Raw genomic sequence first — 17144 nt, 5'->3', positions numbered from 1 at the left:
CTGAATCAATGAGTCAACTTGCTTTGAGTCCGAGTCATAGGTTTGCCAACTATGATTTCTTGTTCTTCCTTTATTTTTCTTTGTTGTCCATTTCCCGTTTCACGGCTTTCTTCCAAAAGAGCATGTCCAATAAACAAATTCATTGAACACCTTATTCGATTTGTAAATATATCTGTTGTAAGCGGCTGGTAGCTAAAAGAAGCAACAATTGGTGTATTTTAAGGTGTAGTCCGTAGGTTGTCTTGTTACTTGAATACACAATTTCGATTGTTAAAATCAAGTTTTCATCAAACTTTGGTTTTTGAAAGTGTCATCTCAGCTTTGTTTGTTAAAGTTTAACTCGGAATCGAATTTAACCCGATAACCATCCCCATCCTATCGAGCGGTATCGAATTTCGGGTCAAAGCCCTAATGATCCAATCCGTTATTCTCCTGTATGGCTGCATATTGCATCATGCGCAGCATCGCCATGGTGGTGTGGGAGAAGGCGGCGTTTTGCGTGACCTCCATTGAGTCTTCTCCAGGGCGGGGAATCCAGCCTATGCTCCCCAAATCCGTTCATTCCCATGCCGTCTCTTCGGTTGGTCGCTACAAGTACAGGATTTCACCATGCTTGGCCATTCCCAACTTCTGTTACGCATGATACGAAGGGGAACTCCACCCCCCACATCTGGAAACGGCATTCTTTCGTCCATTTCTCTCAGGACCACTTGAGGTGCCTTTCTTCACAGGTCAGGGGCAACCCATCATTAGGATGTGTTGCTATCTCTCTCTCTCTCTGATGCCCTGAAGTTTTGCGCCAGCATGGGCTTCCTTCCTGGAGGAAAGCAACTACATTGTCGTACCGTTAAATACGTATCATACCTACGTAGTAACTTACAAAACCAATTATCTGTTTGTATGTGAAATGCTGTTGTTTTGACACGCGTACCAAATATTTGTCGAAATGCCTATGAGAACCGTCGTGTCATGGAACGTTTCGGTAACGGGGTTCGGTGGGTATGGGGGCAGTATAGCTCTCCGTATTGATAAAGATAACCATTGTGGTGTTTATTGTGGAAAGGTGTGAAAGATGGGCATTGTCCTTTCTCCACGATGTGATGATAGATGGCGTGACCAGTTCTGATCGTGCAACTCTTATTAGTGTCATCGGTGTACGCACAAAACTCGGGGGCATTGAGATGGGGAGACTAGTTCATTGTTATGTGATCAGGAGTAACTTTAGATTTGATGCTTTTGCGGGTAATGCTATTATCGAAATGTATAACGCCTGCACGTTTATGCACCAGGCGCGCCAGGTTTTTGATGAAATTAACACTAACAATTTGTTTTTTGTGGAAGGGGATGATATCCGGTTATGTACAAAATGGTCTGGCAAGAGAGGCTTTTGGAACTTTTGGTTTGATGCCAATTGATGGAGAGTAACGAGGCGCGCCAGGTTTTTGATGAAATTTAGGATGAAGGATTGGCTTCTGTGGAACGGGATGATATCCACTTATGTACAAAATGGCCTGGCAAGAGAGGTTTTTGGAACATTTGTTTGATGCCAATGGATGAAAGTAATGAGGTGCGCCAGGTTTTTGATGAAGGACGAAGGATTTGTTTTTGTGGAACAGGATGATATCCGGTTTTGTACAAAATCACCTGTCAAGAGAGGCTCTTGTTACTTTTGGTTTGATTCCAACGGATGGAGAGTATGGAGACTGTTTCACCTTTACAAGTCTTCTGAATAATTGTAGCACATTAACCTGAGAACGTTTTGGAAGCAAGTGCACGCTTGTACTCTTAGGTTATCTCTGGATTTATATGTGCTTGTAGTAAATTCCCTTATTGATATGTATTCAAAGAACATGAATATATCTGATGCTCGTAAAGCTTTTGATAGAATGACTGTTTGAAATGTTATTTGCTAGAATACCATGATTGTCGGTTATGGTTGTAGTGGGGAGCATAAAAAAATTTTAGGAAAATGCATCATGGAGGATTCAGACCGGATGAGTTGATGGTTGCTAGCATTCTTCGCTCAATCTCCAACTTGTCTTCATTATAATAAACAGGTCAAGTTCATGCTTTAGCTGTAAAATCCAGGAGAGGTATAAATTTGTCTAGTGCAAATGTGCTTCCCATTGCATATTCCAAAGGTGGTAGTTGAAGAGATGCAGTTCATATATTCCATCCTATTGTTGGCGCAGATATTATTTCCTGGACCTCCTTGATGACTGATTATTCCTTCCATGATGGCCATGAAAAATATGATTTATTCCTTTCCAGCTAGAATCGTGCAGGACGTTCAAGGCTCGACAAGTTGCATGTCTTGGGGTGCTTGCTGGTTGTAGCCATATGGGTTTAGCTCATGGGGGATTATATTGCTTCAACTTGATAGCAGGAGATTGCCATAATTGTTCCAGACTAGGCCTGAACGACGAGCCAAGCAACTCAATCTCGGCCCAAGCTCGAGTCGGCTCTTTTGCTTTATGAATCGAGCTCGAGCTGATGTTTCAACTCGTTCATTTAGTTGGAATCGAGTTCGAGTTCCCTGATCGACTCGTTTAAGCTCGACTTGACTCGAGTCTTTAACGTTCGTGTAAATTCCAATTCCCCCATTTCCCCTAAGAAGTAATCAAAAACTGAGTTTTTTCACAATGTTAACCAGTTAAAGAGCTTTATTGAGCTGATTTAAATGAGCTTTAAATGAGTTTGACGAGTCGAGCCAAAGCTAACATTTAACTCAATTCAGCTCATATTCAGGCCTATTCCAGACATGGAACATTATGCTTGTCTTGTTGATGTTTTGGGAAGGGCAGGTCTACTTGTTGATGCACATATGATTTTGGTGAATATGCGTTTAGCTTCAAAATCTAATCTTTTGGGTACATTTCTTGGTGCTTGCAGATTCATAAGAAGTTAACTTGGGAAAGTGGGCTGCAGAGAGACTGTTTGAGTTGGAACCAGGAAAGCATGTAACTATCCTCTAATGTCTAATTGGAATGAGGTTGCAGAAATTAGGAAATTAATGAGAAAAGGTGCAGGAGGAAAGTTTCACGATGCAGTTGGGAAGATATTGATGGTAAAGTGCATAATTTGTCTCCAATGACAAGTCTCATTCTCTAGTTGAAGAGATTTATGGGATATTGGAAAATCTAGTTCTGCTTATAAAGGGAAAGGATATGGTCCCTCTGCCAATTGTGCAGATGAAGAATGTGCTTAGGTCAGCTGGTGACAGTGATTTTGCTCACTTAGGATGATGCCCGTTATGCCTTTGCCATTTCAGAATGTAGCCACTACATGACATTATAGTGTATTGTGTAATTTCTCAGGTAAAAAGTCGTTGGACCAAACACTTTGGTGAATATTTGGAAAGCTGATCCTCATGAAAAGCTTTGTTATTGGTTTGTTGATAAGATTGGTATGATGACATGATTCTCATTCATGTTACACCCTCTGGCATAAAACTGTCAACTGTATGGATAAACTCTGTTTCTAAGTGCTTGTTCTCATTCTTCTTGGACTTGAAGGTATCCATAATGGCAGCACACAGAAAACAACTTTCAAAGAGGAAACCTAACACTCATATACCATCTTCTGTGAGCAAGACTGATGCAACGCCTAGTTTTGAACTTTGATGCTGCAGGTGATTATATTTTAGAAGATCATTAATTAGGTGAGGATATATATATATATATATATATATATATATATATATATATAATTCCTAACTCTCCAACCGTAACTCCAAAAATTCTGTAATTTGGACTGGTGATTCTTGACATGCAGGCGCTTCCAATGAGCCTATGCTCGACCAATTTCGACGCCGGAGCTGACAACGCCGGCCACTGGAATCCGGCACAGTTTCTGGTTTCACCAAAACTATAATATGCGGGTTGAAATTGATGATATCCGACTTTTGCTGCGCCAAACGAATATATATATATATATATAAAGTATATGCTTTCCACTCATAATGCATCATTAGGCATAGAAATGTGCAACCTCTATGTGGTAATATCCCTAACCTAGACCTTGATATTCTCTAACTAGAAATATGCTGCAAAGTGATAGGTCGATTGAAGGCCATTTGGAAGAAGCAAGTTCTAGTAATCCTACTATTTCAGGTACAGGTCGAATCAATGGGAATGTATACATTGTTGCCTTTGATGCTGCTGGCTCTTTAGATCTTAGAAGAACATTGAGTTTTTGTACTTTTTAAACAAAAACTTGATATTTCTAAACAAAAAATTCAGATCTACTAATGAGGTAGAATTACAATGCTCTGATCTAGAAAAATCTAGAGGCATATGTTGAAAGTTTGAGAAGTTCTTGGTTTGAAACAGTGTTGTACGATACGGGGCCGATACGTACGATACGGGGCCGATACGTACGATACGATATGATACATATTTTTTACAAAATACGATACGATACACGCCCCGTATCGTACGATACGGGCTGATTTCAAAAAATGGGGGCTGGAACCCCATATTTCGAGTTTTTTTTTATAAAAACCCGGCCCTTCTTCATTTTTAACCTAGAGATTGTGCCGCCGTGGAGGGAAATTATCGATTTCCATCGTTAAATCATCGATTTTCAAAATGAAATCATCGATTAAACCATGGATTTGTGCGTGGGTGGCTGATTCTCGCTGGAAGGAAAGAGTTTTTTTTTTAAATCGTGAAGATGAAAATGAAGAAGAAGATGGAGATGAGGATGAAAATGAATATGATGAAGATTATGAATAAGAGTCGAGAGTGCTTTCATTTTATATGTATTGACATTGAACATTTTCACAATTTCATTATCATCTTGTGATGTAATACATAACATCTAAAACTTGTTTTTTGATGTGGTATCTCATAGACTTATGGACCTTATGACTTATAAATCTATGTGTTTTTTATGAATAACATATTATTCTTGATTTTTACTGATTTTTTATGATTTTTTGAATTTTTTCCTATTTTTTCTGATTTATTAAAAAAAACGATACGGTTACGATACGTTACGATATTTTACAATACAACGTATCTTAAAGCCAGACCGAGACGACTTACGATATGCTTTTTACAACATTGGTTTGAAATTTGGCGGATCTACAATTTGTGTTGATCCTAGAAATATTCACTCTTATATTTTCTGTTCCTTTAGTAGATAAAAGAATATAATCCAAATACCTTTTTTTTTTATCTCAAGAGGCACAATAATGATTAATCTTCCAATGGATATTGGGAATTTGGAAGCTTTTGGCAATTATCTATACAAAAATGTCAGAAATAAATAAAAGAAGAATATATTTGGAAAACATCTTCTCTTTGCAGAAATGTAAAAAATGTCAAACTTTTCAAAATGCACAACTACAAAAGCTTGAGTGAAGAAGGAAAATATTACAATGTTATATAAAGTGATATGGTTACAATGCCACTTGCTAGATGCATGGGAAGGATTTCCATACTTTCTCATGGCAAGGAATATGTCCCTGACTGTATTACACACACACACACACACACACACCAAGTCTTTGCATTCTTGTCAAAAGAATAGCATGCGATCGAGGAGAAGCTTGTATTGCTTATTCACAACATGAAAAAGGATTCTTTAGTATTGATTGCAGTTCTTATCTTCTACATTAAGTTCAAAACTGAAACTTATTTCAAGCAATATTGGTCATTTTTTATCTAGGAGAGGCCCAAAGACAGAGATTGAAGTTGAGGATTGTAAACACCATGTTTGTTGTGATCGAATGTTGGATCTTATAAGAGAAAAGTAAGAAATGTCAAGTAAGATCTCTCTCTCTCTCTCTCTCTCTCTCTATGCAGATGATATTCTGAATTTTTCATGGTTTGTTTTCTGAACTGTAGAAGTTTAATGCATTCTCAAAGTTGTGCAATTCAAATTGTTCATGGAATCTAGTAGCACTGCATCATGCATTTTGTATAGGTGCATGACTTTTCTGCTAGTGATAAATAATAAGGTAGTCTATTCAAACACTTCTTGATAGAGTTATGCCTTTGTTTGGTCCTTTCTGTTACTTGCTGAAGTTATAATGCCAGTTGTTAAGACATTTAAGTAGCAGGTTCAAATATTTCTTGTTATTTTTATGCAGATTCAAGAGTAGACGAAAGTTTTTAACTTGGTTGTCAAACTAGTAACTAGTTGGTCCAACTAGTCGCCTACTCAACCAGATGCAAGTAAGCCAACTAGAGCCTGTGTCCAAATTGGCTGATCCATTTGTGTGATTCGTCAGGCCACATGGTCCACTAGTCAATGTCTAGTCGTTGACATGGGAGCTTCTAAATTATTAGATATGATATTTGTTTATATATAGATATACATATTCTGTATGCCTATATTCTACATTTCTTTTTATTCTGTATATCTTTTTATTATGTGTTTCTATATCTGTATGTCTCTCTCTCTCTCTCTCTCTCTCTTATGGGTGTTTCAAAAGGTCAACCACACCCCGGTCACTTGCATTGATTGTATGCCAAGTCCAAGGCCTGGTTCACCCCAGCCAATGCAACTTATTTCTATACATATCTTATGTCGCATATTTTAGCTATAGCCACAAATATTGTGACATTTTCGAAATTATTGTGATATTAATGTGAAAAATGACAAAAATATTTTTCATTTGAGTCGATCAACTTGAACCAACTCAAGGGGACCGACCTCAACTACTCCTGAATCCTGACTAGTCTTTTTTGGGCTTTTGACTGAATTGAGCCGGATTTTTCTATTTTGACAATTCAGGTTTAAAGAGTATGAGCTATGAATGGTCATTGACTACAAAATGTATATAAACTAGGCAAAGTATTTTTTCTTTTCAGCATTTGATCTGAAATCTGGTAAAGCATCACTGGCTCATGTTTGATCTCACGGCATTCTGGATTTTCCGAGTCAATATGTTTCACATACAGATATAGATGCTTGGACTCATTTGGACACAATTACATACATATTTATACTTAACTATACCTTGATGATGATTTGCTTTTTTCTTGAGATAATATCATAATAGATGTTTTAATCTTTGAGGCCATATAGGTGCTTTAGTTTTTCCATTTTTCTAGGATTGGATTCTGATCGGTTTTCTTCATAAGAACACGACATTTTTGAGACTCGAACACTGAAAATAGTACGTTACCTACACAGACATGATTGCACTCATATATGTACATAATTACATATACATGCAGAAAAACAGTTTCATACGAGTGGTTGTAGGTACTTTAGTTTCAAATTTCACTTTTTATTTATAATATTATCATGATAAATGTTATATTTACTAGAACTAAGTAGGAATCCCTGTTCCTGTGAGAAATCATTAAGCTTCCTGCTTCCTAGGCTTTCCTTCTTTCTGGTCGTCATGATATTCAATGTCAGTTCACTTGAATTTGGCACTCGGAATAATTTCTTTTACATGTCCAACCAACCTCTTTGGTGCACCTTGGTTCCACCTATTTCTGATTCATCTTAGATTTGACAAAGATTGGTTTTTCATCATATTGCATGGATGATGTGAAGAGATTCTTAGTTCAAAGGTAAAATATAGATGGAATCAATGTTTGATTTTGGCGGCTTAAGGAATTTGGTGGTTCTGTGGCCCAAGTAAACTTGCAGCAGGGTGTTGGTCAGGAGCTTGATGAGCTATATTCAATGCTTCAATCTCCTAAAAGGACATGAAGCAGCCATAGCTGCCCATGATAAATGCGCTGTTAGTTTGCGGATCCTGGCAGGAGTCTGACCTGGTGATGTGATAGAAATCAAGCAATTGATTGGAACGATGAGTTATCTATTGACTGGAGTTTCTTGGAGCAATTTGGTGGGCCTAAATTGTCCCCTTGTGTTAAGGGATTAGGCTGCGGTTAAGGGAGAAATCTATTTATAAGCTTCACAACCTATGTCACATGAGTGCGGGTATGATATGGGAACGGGTACGACGATACGGGTACAGACACAACAATTTTGAAAAAAATTGGATACGGCAAATTTTATATTCTTAAAAATGATAAAATGAAAAAAAAATATTAAATTAATAGTTCACTCGTACAATCTTGTAAGAACAAGTGCACAGGGAAGGAGTTAGTGCAGGGAACTACTGAAAACGTTGTCTACAAATCAGAGAGGATAGAGAATAAGGATTTGAGGAACAAGAATAAATCAATTGGTGAACATGCAAATGTGCAATGCAAATGTGAATCGGTGGCTTCAAAGGCTCGGGCACCTTGCGACATACATAGTCCAAAGGGTCATGAAAAAATTTGAACTTCCTTTTTCTAACTTTCTAGTAGTCAACTGTACAAATCTTAATGTTTGATTGCAAAACGTGCTAGGTTTGGACAATCAAACCCATACCTATTCCACCACAAATCTAAACAAAAATATAACATTATAACAAATCAATGTGAAAGTTCTAAAAGAATCAAATGTAACAAATGCAAAGTAAATTAAACATTTCTATGTATTTACCTGGACGCATGGTTGTCCTAGCTCGAACGGCGACAAGTTGTCCCATGCCCCGATAACAAGTATCATATAGATCCAACTCATTGCTGACGGCATCTTGTTCTCTAAATCTGCCACTAACACGTTAATACAATCCAACAAACCACGCCAGACTTCTCTGTCTTTCTTAAATGTAGGAGAAAATCTAAGTTGTCCAGTTCACCCTTTATCTATCATCTTCCATATGGGCATATATAACTTTTTCTTTCCTTTTAAGTTGTCTCGAATTGCCTCTTTTGCTTTATTCATGGCCTCATATAAGTACCCTATGGAAGGCCTATCCTCGCTGTCAGCTAACTTGAGGACTTTCACTAATGGAACACAGACCTTCAATAGCTTCACACATTATTAGACCTTCAATAGCTTCACACATTATTCTCAAAATTCGTTATTAAATATGATATCCACAACTAAAGAAGCATTTCTTTTATGAGTATGTGGATATGCAACCATTCTTCACTAGCGAACATTTGCCTCAAAGGAGTTCTTTGTTTCACCACACTCTGCACAGTTAATACATTTGTGGCAAATCTAGTTTGTGCAGGTCGTATCAATTCAACTCCTTTTGTAAACTTTCTCATCAAACTCAATACATATGCATGATTATAGATAAATTTTGTTACTTCTTGACGTTGGTCAATGGCGGATTTCATATCATGCATCTCATTAAGATCTTGAAGTATAAGATTAACACAATGAGTGACACATAGACCCCAAAAAAATGTTCCATACTTTTGAAATAACAAATCTCCTGCAGCTCTATAATTTGCAGCATTATCTGTAATAAACTGTATAATGTTTGCAGGTCCAACTTCTTGTACGACATTATAAAAAACATTGAACAAAATCTCTGCAGTCTTATGAACATCAGACAAGTCAAGAGATTTCAAGAACATTGTACCTTTAGGGCAATAAAGAAGAAAATTTACAAGTGTTCTTGACCTTGTATCAGCCCATCCATTTAACATAATGGAGCAACCTGTTTCCTTCCAAGATAATTTCAATTGATCGCAATGTTCAAACACTTCTTTCACCGTATCTTGAGGAATTTTACTCCTCAACTGATGATATGATGACATTTTGAATCTGGGGCCTATAGAAGCAATTGCATCTGCCATGGCTTGGAATTGAAAAGAATTAGCTGCATTAAATGGAATACTTGCATCATAAAACCATTTTCCTACCATTTTTTGTGCTTGATGTAGCATATCCTTAGATGTCATAGCAACACGAATTTGCGGCTGACTACCTGGGCTAGTATATGAAGGGAAAAAGCTCTTAATAGAACCAACACTAGACCTACCAGTAGGAACTCTACCACTAGGTGGTTGCATACCACGCCTGTCCCTAATATCTGCTGTGCCTCTTCTCTTCCTTTCCGTTATGCCAGATCGACCTCCTTCATACATGATCCATTTTCCTCTACGATCTCTACCTCTTGAGGTCTCCAAATCTGTTTTCGGACTGCTATCATCTTCATCATCACATTCATAAGCTTCTTCATCTTCCAAAGGCTCATTATAGCATACATCTGCCTCTTCAATTTCTTCTTTTATCCTCTTTTGACGTAAAGCATGAAGCATATATAAACATTGCTGACGCACAAATGGAGGCAAATGTTTGTTTGGTCCTCCAACACAAGGAGACGCATCTTTGGAGGTCCCTGCCAAATGGTGTTTCATTCTATTAATCCCTCATGAAAATGTACCCCCATAAAAGCTACATTTAAGTTTCAAGCGCGGTTATTCTCCTTCACCCTTTCGCACCATTGCCATGTAGGATCCATATCTTAAAAAAAAAACGAAATCATATGGTAAACTTAATGAAAAACATTCAAAATCTTTCAATCTACGATTGTATGGTAAAAAATTATGAATATATGGTAAAAACATGAGATTTCATACCTTACGAAGAAGAAATAAAGAAAACCCCTTTCCTCCCAACGAAACTCAACCACCCACACACAAATCGACCCCCTTAATCTTCGACTTCATGGTGAAAATCAACTTTTGGATAGTGAAAATTGACGATCGCCCTCCTTGATGGTAGTATTCGAGTGTGAGAAATGAAGAACAGAGGGTATTTTTCAAAAAGAAGTCGAATAAGTAGGTCTCTGGTGGGTTTTTGCGAAATCAGCCCTTATCGTACGATATGGGCCCTGTATCGCACGATACGTGTGATACAGGAACGATGCACCCCTATTTCCGATATGGGGGTGTATTGTACCGTATTTTCAAAATGGTACGATACGTAGATACAACATTGGATTAACCGTCCAATCTTCAAACAAAAACATCCCCAAATAGGCAAATCCAAAAAAAAAAAAAACCCAAATCAAGAACATGGAAACCTAAGTTCTAATATCGAAAAGAAAAAAAAAGAAAGAAAACACTTACCTGCTTGTTGCCGGCTGCCACCGGACACCATCAGACGTCGCCATGGATCGTCAGACGTCGTCGTCGTCGTTGCCAGCCATAGTTGTCGATGCTCTGCTGCAGAAACTGTCGCTGGTGAAGTGGAGAGAACGATGCTGTTCGAGATAAAGTCGGGTTTATTTTTTGGTTCCGATCGGGTCTGACCTAGACCCGATCCAGCTCGTACCCACCCGTGTCCCGTATCCGGATCCACGTGTTGTCGTATCGGAGCGGGTACGTGGGCTAAACCCACGTATCCGTGTCACATAGTTAACAACTTGCTACTAGAAATTGGTGGCCTCAACTTAAACAAGCTGTTCAACTTGAAGGGATCATGTTGTTATTCTTCGGTTTCAAAGAACGAGTTCTTCTTGGGTGTAATGTGGCGAGCTTGAAAAAAAGGAAAAATACGATAAATTTTTAAAAAGTTAAAAAAATTAAAAATGAGGGAAAAATAAAATAAGTGAGAAACTAATAGGACAAACATAAAAAAAATAAGTAGATTTGCAACAAATGAAAATTAGAAATTGAAAACAACAGTTTGACATTAAAAAAAACTTGAAAAAAGGAAAAAAAAGCGATAAAAAAGTTTTTTCGTATTTTTTTTCATTTTAACATTTTTTTCAAAAAAATGGCGTTTTTAAGTTTTATACAGCTAATTTATTTATCCCATACTTTTTGCATTTTTTTCAAAAAAGAAAAAACGCGTTTTTTGTGACTATGCTTCCAACTAATGATTTCTTTCCCTTGAATATGAAGTTGTGTAGCTCCCAATATACTTTATGTTATTTGTTCCAGACAACTCCAATCAAGCAACTCCAACCACTCCTCCTCTCTCTCTTATTATTCAATGCTCAGAGTTGTTCAGCACTAAATGAGGTGACAAAGAGAAAGAGTTGTGGGTGTATCCAATGGTGAAGTGTTAAGGTCTGATCACTCTCTCTCTCTCTCTCTCTATATATATATATATATATATATATATATATATATATATATATATATATAATATATCCTTGCAGTATGAAAAATATTGTAAACTGTTTAATCAGATATTTCAAAGGACTCACATGTCATTCAAACATAATTTCACGAGAATATAACTGAGTTCTTAGTTTGAGTTTTTATTTTTTAAAGAAACTTTGGAAGTGATGGCATGTGACTAGTGCATGTGACTGGCTGACTAGCAGTGGTTTGCAGCCCTCAAGTTTTAATGCCTTATAGCCCTTTGATCTTTTGATGTTGTATTTTCCTTCTTATACATTGAAAGGCTGTGATTTTCAGAAGAAATTTGTCGTCTTTTTAAGCAAACTATGTAGATCACATGTATCATATTATTTTAATCACTTGGATGGGATGATTATATTCAAGGGAACACTAGGACATAAAGATACACGATCCAATCTCTCTCTTTTTCAAATCAATTATCCAATTGCAGCAAGTGATCATACATACATATATACATAGAGAGAGAGAGAGAGAGAGAGAGAGAGGTGGATTCCCACATAAAGTGGGAATCCCCTCTCTTTGCAGCCACCTGATGCACGCTCCCACCCTTTTTGTTTTTCTTGGGTTGTACTTTCTCATTTGGACACTCTTTGGCTAAAGCTGGCTGGAGAAATCCTATATATATATATATATATATATATATATATATATATATAGAGGGCGAGAGAGAGAGAAATTAGTAGGTGTATGAGACCTGTAAAGAATCATTTTGGCAATTGCCCTTTCCAAAGTGGATGACTGAGAAAATTAAGGAGAAAAAATAAATAAAATATTTAAGTAACAACTTTTTTTTCTTGATTTTCTCTCAACCATCCATCTTGAAAAAATCAATGGCCAAGATGGTTCTGTATGACCACGTTTGAAACTTCGAATACATGGTATGAAAATGTCCAACATTAAAATGTCAGGTATTTAATACTAGGTGTCATCAGGTGGAACAAAATATCAGGTTCCACCTGCCATATTTTGTGCGATGACATGGTACTTTTGTTTCGCCTATTTAGTTGGAACTTTATTGCTAGAACAAAAATACCAGGACCAAGCAAAAACACCCAGGATTCAAGTTTCACTTTTGTTTCACCGTGGAACTTTCTGGATTACTTCTATAGTGGAATACCACATATTCAAAACGTAGCCTATGGGTCTCTTACTAATCTCTCTCTTTTGATATGTATATACACGTATAGGAAGAAATCTATTAGCTGCTGGATTTTGCTGGATGGATAAATATTTAAAATGCATCATAAGAAGCATCATAAACCATCATCAACCATCACTGCTCGTGGTCAGGTATTTTTAGCTATGGTTTTTAAAGAAATTTTCACCCAATAACTGGCTGATTTTGATTCATATATACCACCTTTGCACCTTTGAACGGGGAGAGTGTGGCATGTCCGTAACACAAATGAAATGAGCATTTTTGTGCTTTCACAAAAGTATTTAACCTGCTGACTTTTCTAGCCCTTTGCCGTGGAGGGATGAAATGATCAATAATTTAGATCTTTCTTTTGGGAGTTTTGGCTTTATGGTAATAAAGGACAAGCAATTTTGATCATTCCAAATCCAAGCTCATGCACTTTGATCTAGAGGAAAAGAGGCAAAAAATGGAAACTTATAGCAATTTTCCACACCATGAGGATGTGTTGCACTTTCCTACCATATGATGATAGCAGGGCCAGTATTTTCACAGATCAATGGCAAATACCCCTAAATGCCAGCTAAAATGATGTACAAAGTGAAGTGTTGATGTACAAAGTGCGAAAAGTGATGTACAAAGTGAAGTGTAATAAACAAGTTCCCAAGAGATGCTTAGATGGTTGAGTCAATATGCAGAGGCAGCTTGATAAAGTCACTGGCAGCAGGTTGACTGCCTAATCTCACTCTGTGCAAAGCTTTTTACACAGCATTGCAAGTACCCCTAAATGCCAGATAAAATGCAAAAGTATCGACAGATTGGTACTTCATGTGATAAAGTTATCTTGAGGGGAAAAAGGAGTTTTTTTTTTTGTGTGTGTTGAGGTCATTGGTTTTGTTGAATGTATATATATATATATATAGTGCACTGTCTTCTTTCTAAGTTGTGCCTACTAATTGTTAAATTGGAGACTGGTTGTAGGTTTTGCCAGTGGCTTATTGCATTGGGTGGCCTTGATTGGACGGAGATCCAGATGGATAGAGGATCTCACCTCTCTCTCTCTCTCTCTATATATATATATATATATATATAACAAAGATGAGTTAATATATCCCACACAACGTAAATCTCAAAAAGAAATTGTTTGTATCTATCTATATATATATATGTATATGTAACAAAGACGAGTTAATATATCCCAGACAACTTAAATCTCAAAAAAGAAAATGTTCGTTTATGTAGATCTCACAATTGAACTTAGCATATATTAAGCCAGCTGTTTTACTTTCTTTGATGTATTCTCTGGGTAATAATACTCAATGACTCTCATGTAAATTTTGATGATAGGGTTAAGATTTTTGTAAGATCAGTTTTTGTAAAACCTTTTTAGTAATAACTAAGAAGTGATAAAGATATTTGAGCATTCAAATTAAGTTACTGTCATTTTCTCTTGACATAAGTTGCTTGGGAGCTGTTTGGTAGTGGGAATAGTTGCGTACTGTTACATGAATATAACTACTAAAATAGCGATGAATCTGTCTATTTTATGGTTAAACTTCATATAATAGTATGTAGTTATTCTATGCCAAACAGCCCCTAAGGTTCACGTCCAGCAACCCTAGGTGAGAGAGAAGAGGGAGTGAAAATACCATTCTCAAAATAGAACTGGTTGAACCATTCTTAATGTGTGTGTGTGTGTGTGTGTTTCTCTCTCTGTTATATACACACACACACACAACTATGTGAAGGAGAAGAGTGAACAAACCAGAACCAACTCGTTCACACAGCTGATGGCAGCTATTTTCCAAAAGTCCATCTCCACAGGTGAGGTTGGATAGTTGAAATCTATATAAGTGCAATAAAATTTACCGAAATCGAGTGTGTGTATGTGATTTTGTGGCCCCTTAGTTTTGAAGTTTATGGTGCCATGATTTTGGTCCCTTATCAAATGTCTTACACACCTTCGTTTTCTGTGATTTCTTTTTCCTGTATATAGATTTAATGTTTTGAATTCATCTTGCTGTTGGATTTCAAAAGACTGGCCAGAACCTGACCTAAGCGACCAGAAAGCACCCCATGGCCGGTAAAGTTAAACTGTTAGTTGCATAAATGGATCAAATATCAATTTGCATGTTCTCATATGTAAATGAAAGTTCTAAAACAAGCTGCTAGCTGCTGTCTACCCTCTTCTTTTTCACCTAGCGGCCTTTGGGTCATGTACTCCTATTACTTGAAGTTTCTCTAAACAACTTCTTGCTTATCTTATTGATATGCACTTACCATTGGACTGCTAAGTTTCTCTTGGAATTAAGATTTTGGTCATCCACTTTTATTTATCCTTTTGTTCACAAATTATTGTAAAGGGATCGAGAGACTTAGTGGCCCGCCTAGGTTGATAACATCCCGTGGCTGGTACCCCCACTTTTAAGGCCTTTACATGCTTTAAGGATTGTCAGAGAGCACCACTGAGCTTGATGTGCGACTGTTGTTTTAACAGCTGAGGCCCCTGCTGAGGCCTGTCTCTACTATGCTAAACCCCTTTGAGGCCGCACTTTTGGTTATTGTTGTGAACAATTACATGATGGGTGGGTGAAGTGCTGTGCTTTAGTTGATGAGAAAGTCTTCCAATGAGGATTAGTTTAAACTTGATGAAAAGAATGAGGTTGATACAAGTAGCAATGCTAATCATGGTGGTGGCCATGGCTCTGGCGGAGGTAGTGAAGCAGTGATAGTAGTTGTAGTGACAAAGTGGTGGTGACAACAATGTCAGCTTGCTGTAGGAGGCATGATAGTGACGGTGAAATGGATGTGGTAGTGAAGTAGTGGTGATGACATCGGCGAAGTAGAGCCGGTGGTAGCAAGAAAAGTGAATGGTTGAGTGACTGGGTACTACACATTTTATCTTCTGCTAGATGTTAGGCCAATACTGCACTGCGTTGGTCTTCTGGTATGGCAGGAGGGCCTTGCGTTGTTGGAACGAGATTGAAGGCTAAGGATCTTATAAGACTCATCTTCTTGAATGGTGTCTCTAGTAATCAAACTTGTGAGTTCTCATATTGTTTATGCTAATCAGCAACTGTGAAGAAGTCAGAAACCGTGAGTTTATTAGGACAGGTTGAACTTGCCAACCCTAGGGGGTTCTAAATTTTCTTGTGTTTAGACCAACGATTGACCGTCTACAGGCTGGCGTGTCAAAACGCCATTGAGGCTTTTCTGGTGCTCATTTTTAGGCGGCTGGAAAAGCGACCCAGTGGGAGGGGCTATATTTGTCTCATACGGTTCCATTTTTGACCTCCTTGACTTGGATATATTTAGCTCAATCTACACCCCAAGCTTCGTGCAGCTCTTGTGTGCTGACGTCCGTGAAACAATAGTCCTACGTGAGGTATTTAGATTCTTGTACCAGGCCCGTCATGTCAGTGAGTCCCAGTATCGATACGGGCCTTTTCAAAATGAGATACGGTTCGGACAGAAAAGGGGTTTCGGAAAAAAAGCGGTCTGTCAGACTGCCGCAGCGTAACGTCCACATCAACGCAGCACCCATGGTACGACGCATCAACGTGTCACGCGTAAGGCCACATCGACAGGCTGGCTTTTGTCAGTGCTAGCTGCCAGTCAATAACGCCCCTTGACAGGCGCTCACGTGATCGAAGCATGGGGTTGGGCCCTGCCCTTTCTGATATTATTTCTTTACCACTCAATTGGTAGAAAAAATTGCCTTTCATTACCGTCCTATACGTTAGGTTTCGCCGTTCACTCTACTGTGCCACTCAGCCGTTCTTAAAGAAGGTATTGTGGGATGCTTTCACATATATGACAGATAATTAGTCATGCATCAAAAATTTTCAAAAAAAAACTTAGGCGCTAAAATAATGGTAGGTGGGGAACGGCCGTCAAAGGTAAGACAACTGTCCGGATTTTGTTGTATCTGCGGGCTATCTTCTCTGTATCTGGTGGGCCTCCGCTGTCGTGAAAAGGTCATTGCATAATTTCTTACACACCCACCAAATGCCCGACGGATATTATAAATCAGTGTGGTTCCCTGATGTTGCAGCTGAAAAATGGCATTTAAATAGTTAGGAGAAGTTCAA

At 37.8% G+C, this 17144-nt stretch overlaps 1 long non-coding RNA gene across 4 annotated transcripts; it reads left to right on the top strand.

The window, feature by feature from the left end:
- Positions 1-443: 443 nt before the first annotated feature.
- LOC116266484 (uncharacterized) lies at positions 444-15387 on the top strand. 4 transcript variants are annotated; one of them, XR_007575083.1, is made up of 5 exons: positions 444-731; positions 2893-3631; positions 3775-4112; positions 5674-5771; positions 15050-15387. It is a non-coding gene; the product is annotated as an uncharacterized LOC116266484 (long non-coding RNA). The 4 variants fall into 4 exon arrangements; XR_004175384.2 differs by lacking the exons at positions 2893-3631; positions 3775-4112 and having other exon boundaries at positions 452-731; XR_007575084.1 differs by lacking the exons at positions 2893-3631; positions 3775-4112; positions 15050-15387 and adding an exon at positions 11712-15039 and having other exon boundaries at positions 452-731.
- Positions 15388-17144: the final 1757 nt, after the last annotated feature.

The sequence above is a fragment of the Nymphaea colorata genome, chromosome 12 (assembly GCF_008831285.2).
Source record: "Nymphaea colorata isolate Beijing-Zhang1983 chromosome 12, ASM883128v2, whole genome shotgun sequence".
NCBI lineage: Eukaryota > Viridiplantae > Streptophyta > Magnoliopsida > Nymphaeales > Nymphaeaceae > Nymphaea > Nymphaea colorata.
This window is presented reverse-complemented; position numbering and strand designations above follow the sequence as displayed.